Below are 8,563 nucleotides of genomic sequence, written 5' to 3'. Positions count from 1 at the left end.
TCCAGAACCTCCATGATGGTGGGGAGTCGTGGTAGGTTATCCTCTGGAAAACACGGTGGTGCCGATGCGGGCCTCGGACTGCCGTTGTATCTCGGCGGTGGTGGTGATGGTAGCGATCTGGACCTCGGACTGGTGTTGTATCTCGGTGGTGATGAATCCGTTAGTACCCAGCTCGGTGGTGGGCTCCAAAGGTATTTAAGGGTCGTCTGATTGTAGAACCCCGTCATGCTGATGCCTTAGATCGTCTGGATGAAATGGTTTCTAACTGTAAGCTCTTTATAACTAGTGCTGGGTGGGGGGGCGTGGTATGATGCGACATCCTCCTCCTCCTCCTAAGGCAGGTCTTAGAACTCCAGCTTTTTTCGCACTGTCAGAATGTCGTTCCAACAGCGGCTGGTACGAAAAAGTGAAGTAATACGATCCTCCACTTCATTTATTTTTTCACACCAGGCTTCGAAAGGTACAACCTGTAGAAGGCGGTAAATTCCGCATACAGAATGCACATTTTCCAGCACAAAAAAGAGCTCAAATCCTCTCACACGGACCGAGGCCTTGAACATCCACTCTCCATCCGCATCCTCTTCCCCCTCCCATGAAGCGCTGAATGCTGTCACAGCGTTCTGGATTTCATCCAACGTTGGAAGAGCTTGCGGCCCGCTGCGATTGACTGACGGACGAGGTCTCTCATCATCATCTCTGTGCACCTTGCGTGGAACAGCCAGCCTGAGCACAGCCCAATCGTTGTAGGAGAGAACCGCTGGTGAGTTTGATAAATAGGATTTAAGAGGTTCGCCCTCAGCTACATCTTGGATTAGACACAGTTCCTTGGTGTCATAGCTGAACCGGTTCCCAAAACTACCGGAATAGCCGTAAGGTTCCAACTGCCATATTTGCTCCAAGATCTCTTTACCGCCGAAAGGAGGAACCTGCACTCTGCAGATGTAGAATGTAGATTTGCGGGGAGCTCCAATTCCAGCCGGCATCTGATGTATAGCGATGGATTTTTCACAAAGCATGATTTTTGACAGCGGCGTATCCACGCTCTCTTCTTTCACTTTTTGAGTTGAAGTTGAAGCGTCGGATGTAGTAGACACCTCTTCATCGCGGCTTGGTGCTTCATGCATCTCCTCATGGTTCATCATTTTTTCTTAGAGCTCGGCTTTTCACCATTCGGACACGATCTGAGCTTTTAAAGAGTTATCCACTATAGGATTACACTCAGAAGGGAGGGGGCTGTGTGAACCACTGGGGTAACACAATAAGAAACTTCACGCGCCATTACACACATTAGCCTATGACGTGGGGGATCATGGACATCTGGACGTTCAACAATACGCCATTGATGATGCGGCGTGGGGGGTCTAAGCCAGCTGGACGATCAACAATACACATGTCCATTTGATTAATGATAGGGAAGGGGGGGCATGGATTGAACAATACACCTGTCCATTTGATTAATGATAGGAAAGGGGGGCAAGGTCAAGGGTCAAAATGAACAATAGGACTGAAAGGTCAAAAAGGTCAAAGAACAATAGACCTGTCAAAATGTTTGACGAAAGGTATCTTATTATGTCTCTCTAAGCTGAACATCGTGGGCATGCGCCCCCTACTGGTTAATCTGAAGTTTGCCTCATTGATTTGCATCAAGGTTACATGGTTTAACAGGCTGATGAAACAAAATATGAGTTGCAACAGCAGCTAACTTTTAATAATTCCATCCACAGTTGCATCTTTTCCTCTTATTAAATATTTAGTTTATTTTATCTTAAGCTTACTGACCAGTAGGGGGCAACACCGAGTTCCGGAAGCTTCCAGATATTAACCAGCTTTATTAGTTATATTAATTTGATCTAATAATAATGGAGTGAAGCTTTTTAGACAACAGAAGATTTTTAAATTAGAGCTCAATCTTCTGGTCAAAGTTATGGAAAGCCAAGTGGTGCAAAAATCTGTTACATGGGACCAAAAAAATGAAAGAAAAGACTAATAACAGAAATCTCTTCCACACAAAAAACAATTATCAACTATGTCTGATTGATTTTAAACACTTTAGGAAGTTCTGAGTTAAAGAAAGAAGGAAGGAGTATCGATGTTATGATGAAAGCAATAAACTGGAAAAACGAATACACAGTTTCTTAGGTGAGCATTTGCTAAACTTCTTTAATTTCATTACTTTTTCTTTCAAGTCTATTTTCTAAAGTTTGTGTTTGTTTCACTAAGAAAATGTCTTTTGTTTGTTTGTTTTTTGGACATATTGTGAACTAAATGGATGCCACATGTTCAAATCCTTATGCAAAGTTTGTACTGATCTGTTTCAAGGGCAGACCTGTGAGGACTCTTTTCTGTAGAGTCAGACACAAACTGCTACTGCCTTCTTAGAGCTCTCATTTTATTACATGTCACATTCAGGTCTAAAACCATGTCAGTTATCTGCAAAATCAAAATGATCACTTATGATTTCTGACTAAATCCTAGTGAGATCCTGAAAGAAATGTTGCTGTTTCAGTAAACAGAGAAATGTGAAGTCAAACTGAACTTGGTCTGAATTCATTCTCATTTATCAGCGATTTATCGTCTTTATTCGCCTTTCATTCAAACACCTTAGGTTTGCTTTTCCTCCTAATTATGTAAATGTTTCTTCCCCAGAATGCAAAGCAGATCTGTTTGTCTCTGGTGGAAGTCACAAACAAGTTCAAACTGGTTCGTGGTGATTAACTTTATTGCAAACAAATAATAAACGCACAAAAGAAGGAAAATTAACAATTATTATGAGGCTATGATGAAAAAACACAAAATTTAACTAGTTGAAAAACACATCAGCTCTCCCCTCTATAAAAACTATTCAGGCACAACAGAATATAGTTATTAACAACACCTCATTAAGTCCCGACTGACACCTTTCTACTAATTATTATCTAACTATTCAGTGGCATCAATGCATCAGCTGAAACACATTGGCCAATGACATTTCAGAACTCTTTATTTACCTCTGAGCTGTTCATTATTAAGCTAGAATGTAACCAGTGAACATTTCTGTTCTACACGTAAATCCTAAATGATCTCCTCATCAAAGCACGCCTCCTGTTTTCCTCTCACGGAGCGTTTCCATCAGAGTCCCTGATGAAAACTCGACCATCAGAGCGGTTTTTCCACTGCAGACGAACAACTCCAGAAATGTTCTGTAGCTTATTCTCCATCTGCAGCGAAGACAAAAGAACATTTTTCATTTCTTAGCAACAACTGAGGCCTTGTCCACGTTCTTTTAAAAACGAATATCAGCCCTCCCAATAAACGGTGCCCACCACCTTGATTTTAGAAAACACTCCATCCACATGTAACAGCATGAGAGCATTGTTAAGCACATTCATAGGCATGCCAGAGCTGTAGGGCAGTATGTTTCCCAGAATCATATCCATTTCGTCTTCCTGCTCAACTTCAACAAAACATGAAACATGGCGCCTAGCTTGTTTGTATGGACCGATAAGGAGGTAGAAATGCTAAAAGACAAAAAGCGCTTGGACGATTGATAACTCGAGCACACCTCTAAGGGCATCCATGTTGTTGTGTTAACACAGGTCGCAGTTGGGCTGTCAGCATTTTGGTCCCAGACAGTGATGTTGTGTAACCTAAGACTCCGGTTATTTCTGTCCACAAACAAATGCTTAAAACGGAGAAAACTCAAATCTTCACTTTGTTAAAAAGGTGTGATTTCGTTGTGTAAATCAGGGCTTTTGTGTGGATGGCAGGCCGAATCGTAGAAAAATATCTTCGTTTTGGGAAATACTCGGCTACCTTTCAATTGCGTTTCAAGGGGTGCGAGTGCATAGGGTGTCCTGATCCTCAAGTGTGAAAGTTGATCACACCCATTTTGCTTCCGTGATTCTCACTTTCCTTTTTTTTTTTTTTTTTACCGTATCCTGTCTGGCTGTGAAGCAAACAGAATTGATGTCTGAATGCTGGTGACAAGCCTTACAGATTTACTCTCAGGTGGAGCATCAAAGCATCTGCTTTTAATGTCACGCCTGATACTTAAAACTTTATTGTTATTGTTTTTGAATGCTTTGTAATTCCGACCAGACACGGAGTCAGAGGTGAAAGAGAAAGGAAAAGAAAAGGTGGGGACAGAGGAGGGGGGGTTCCACAAAAATAAACAATAATGAACAAGAGTCTGCTTCTAGACCTGCAGAAAAAGACCAAAAAAAAGCAAAAGGACAAAAAATGGGACACAACAACAATACAACAAGATCAAGCTATCACTGCGTCAACTTGATGAAGAAATATATAATCAACATTGCTTAACTGAAGAATCACGATAATAAATCACAGTGCATTAAGTGCCCACCATAGTCTTAAGACCTGTGTTGAACGTGCCCAAGCCCATACTTTTGCGAGCACCATGTGAGCACCTGTGTGTGTACACGCGCTTGTTTATGTAAGGTTTCTCTATAGGAGCGTCCAATAGCGAGTGTGAGGGACCACAGATCTGCCCCCCAAAGATGTGCAGGAGACGGGGGGAGCTCCAAGTCCCAGAGATCCAGGCGCTGCCCCAGAACACAGGAACCCCAAGGAGACTGCAATCAGAAAGGCCCCCGCCCCCCTCGAGAGGCACAGAGGATCGCCCGGGGGGGCCACAACCAGCAGCCGGCAGAGTCCCGGGAGACATCAGCGGCAAGCCCACAGGCCCGCCCGCAGCCTCCCACCCCCTAGCCGGCCGAGCCCGGGACCCAGCGACCCGGGACCCAGGGGCGACCACCCCCGCCGGGGACCCAGCAGAGCCCAGGGACCCAGACCCCACCAGGCAGCCACCGGGATCTATCAGGCAGATGCCAAAATCTTAAACCCCCAGACCCAGTTGCCACGAACACTCAGGCAGACCAAGGCACAACCCCTCACACCAGGTGTGGCAGGGGGAGGGGGGGCGAAGATCTATATCATCAAACAGTTACTCATTCAGGCAGAGTGATCACACCATCGACTAAACTTGGTCTGTGAAAGGTTCAAAGAAAATGTGAATGTCATTGTCTACGCTGTTGGAGATCTAAATGAGAGGAGTGTAAATGTTAATTCGGTTCATCAAAATGGTTCTGTAAAGGTTGCACTATGTATAAAGAATGCACTCAGGCGACTTTGGTTCGGAGTATGGTAACATTTTATTGAAAATGTGTTTGTTAAAGGTTCCCAAGTAGTAAGTTAAATGATAACCAGAAGGATGTTGTTGGAATAAATACTACTGTGTTTTGTAAAAAGGGGAGATGTTCTGTATGAGATTTCCTATGTAGTGGGAGCGCTTGAACGCACCACAAAACTGGCTAGCGTCATATTCAGAACATGGCTGAATAAAGATTCTGTTTCCGAACTCCGTGGGTTTTTTACTTATTATTGTTGACCGTCAGAGCGACGTTACAACCACCGAAGCAATTTGTTTTTCCTCCTAATTATGAAAAGATTTCTCCCCCAGAATACAAAGCAGCTTTGTTCATCTCCGGTACAATTCGCAAACAAGTTCAAACTGGTTTGTGGTGTATTGTAAATAAATTATAGACAAATGCACAACATAAGAAAATTAAACATCATTATGAGGCAATGACGAACATTTCATTTCAAGAAAATTTTAAATCAATCAGACTTTATTTTTCAAGTGCTTTACAAACAAATGTGTGACTCAAAAAGCTTTACAGAATTAAAATGACCCCAAATTCCCTTTACAGTTTAAAAGTAATAAGTCATACACACACACACACACACACACACACACACACACACACCCACACACCCAATAACATCAGTAAAAATTATATTTTTATATTTTGCTGAGTTCAGATGAGTCAAGTAAGGTAGGCAAGGAAATGCCATCAAAGGAGCCGTCTGCCCCGACAGCATCAGGTCAACCACAGCAACCAAGCCAGGGCGCCCCAGAGGAGGGAGAGCACAGACCCCACCACCACTCAAGCACTACCTGTAGAGCGCCCAGGCAGTAACAGTCAACCACAGCTTCCAGGGCAGAGGGCCCCCACAGAGCAAACACTGGACTAAAATGAGTAAAAATATAAAATAAAAGAGCTAATATAAAAGATAACAGTAAGAAAATAAATAATGATTTAAATCATAGAGACAGTAAAATAATAATACAATTAAATGATGAAACAATGCTAAAATATTATTGTGTAAAACATGCACAGCAAACAATAAAATGTAATCACGTAAAACAAGAAATAAAACTATAATAAATAATTAGATAAAAGCTAACCTAAATAGGTGGGTCTTGAGCCTGTTCTTAAAATCATGAACCTTCTCTGCGGCCCTAAGGTTCTTCGGCAGCTCGTTCCAGAGGCGAGGGCCATAATGGAAGGATGCCTCGCCGTGATTATGTGTCCCGACTTTAGGGATGACCAGGAGACGCCTGCCAGAGGACTGCAGAGGACGTGAGGGTTCATATGGTAAAAGCAGTTCTGAGAGATAAGAAGGCTCAAGACCATTAAGACACTTAAAAACCATTAAATTCATGTGATCATGAATTTAACAAGTTCAGATGACTGTAATAAAGAAAACTTAAAACACATTAGCTTTCCTTTCTATGAAAACTATTCATGCACCACAAAATTTAGTTAACAATACCTGGTTTAGTCCTGATTGACAGATTTCTACTAATAATGAGCATTCAGTGACATCATTACATAAGCTGAAACATATTATTTAATAATTTTTTTGTTTCCCATTGAGCCATGCGTCATTTAGCTAGAATGTAACCAGCGAACATTTCTGTTCTAAATATAAATTTTAAATGATGTCAGACTAAAATTTGTGTTTTGTGAAAAGCACGAGTCCTGTTTTCCTCTCACGGGTCGTTCCCATCAGAGTCCCTGCTGAAAACTTGACCATCAGAGTGGTTTCTCCACTGCAGACGAACAACTCCAGAAATTTTCTCACTCAGCTTATTCTGCATCTGCAATGAAGACAGAATTCAGGTTTTTATTACGAGAAGAAAAATGTTACCTTGTGAGCAAAAACTAAATCTTATGGCCTCACCTGTTCCAGAATACTGTTTTTCGTTTTCGGGTCGTTTAGATCCAACGTTGAGTCCAATGAGCTGATCCTCAGTTTGATATAATGTTGTTGACTTTTATCTAGGAACCAAAATAAAGCCATAAATAAAGACTCCATCTTCATGATGCACATTAACATGAACATTAACTGGTTCTAATCGTTACTCACTGCATTTGCAGAGGAACGGATGAGTTTCTGTACAATTCCTGTCTCCCCATTTACCAGATTCCTTTTTCAGCATTGCAACGCAGTTTAGAGCATTTTGAATATTAACCGGTTGGCTTCGTCTCCAGAACCTAAACCAAGAGTCTGACAGATCTAACCACACCCAGATGTCTCTGAAGAGCCCCACATATGCTGTCACCCCATTGGTTACCCCCTGGACCATCTGGTATTCTGCATCATTCCTTAAACTGGCCAGATCTGTTTGGTTTTGTCTGCAGAAATCCCGAGCAGCGGTCCAAACCATTTTCTCCGAGAGGCTGTACTGATCTACTCCTTGTTTGGTTTCTAAGAAGGAAAAAATCACAGTTTATATCACTGCGGGAAGATCCTGTCCAAAGCTACATAGAAACGTGTTGTTATATCAAACTGTAATTTGGTCAAAACCAAAAAGTTAATATTAAGTTTTTGGAACATGCAAAAACTGTCTGCCACCTAAAATAAAAACATAAGAAACAGCAAGTAACTCACGATCAAAGCAGACTGACTCCATGTTATTTATACAGATGTCCACGTAGAGAAGGCCGTCTCTTAAAGTTACACAGTAACTGGAAGATTCTAAGCCCCATTTAAAATAAGTTTTTTCTCCCTCCTTGTAGAGATCCTTGTCTGCCAGAGACCAGATCCACCTTGGGTTGCTCCCTTTCTGCAGCCCGATCCATACAGCTTCACTGTAACTGTCTCCAACATAGTTAAGAACCACATTCATGTCCTCCATGGTGGCTAAGTCGATGCATTTCTCTCTGCAGTAGCTCTGTGCTTCTGTCCAGGTTTTTGGAGTTTGGAATAAGATGTACGGATGCCCGTGCACAAAGAGAGACAGGGAGCACAATCCTGCAGCACAACAGTTTCAGCCTTTATTTTTATAACTGTATTCAAACATATTTGTGTGGGTAAAGTATTCAGAATTGGTCAAATGAGAGGGTAAGGGGTTGATTTTTGACACTTAAGGTAGGTTTGGAGAGACACTGACCTGTTAGAAACAAGAGTTTTAGGATGCTTTTCATGATTGCTTGATGTTTCATGAGCGATCCAACAAAATTCCTTAGAAGTGAAAAGAAGATTTATAAACATCACTGCATCTTCTGTGTCAATTAGATAATCCTGATTCATATCATCCAGCTGAAGTTTTTGAGGAGTAAAAATGGATCATTGCATCATTTAGAACATTTAAAAACCAAGGTGATGAAAGAAATCCAAAAACTTACTTGATGTTTGTAGGATCTTATTAGATTATTCACAGATCCAAACTTTTGTCCAGTTCTTCCTTCGCCAGGCTGTCTCTGAGCAGATTCTT

The sequence above is a fragment of the Nothobranchius furzeri genome, chromosome 5, assembly GCF_043380555.1.
Source record: "Nothobranchius furzeri strain GRZ-AD chromosome 5, NfurGRZ-RIMD1, whole genome shotgun sequence".
Classification (NCBI taxonomy): domain Eukaryota; kingdom Metazoa; phylum Chordata; class Actinopteri; order Cyprinodontiformes; family Nothobranchiidae; genus Nothobranchius; species Nothobranchius furzeri.
The sequence above is the reverse complement of the archived record's forward strand: the minus strand, read 5'-3'. Positions refer to the sequence as shown.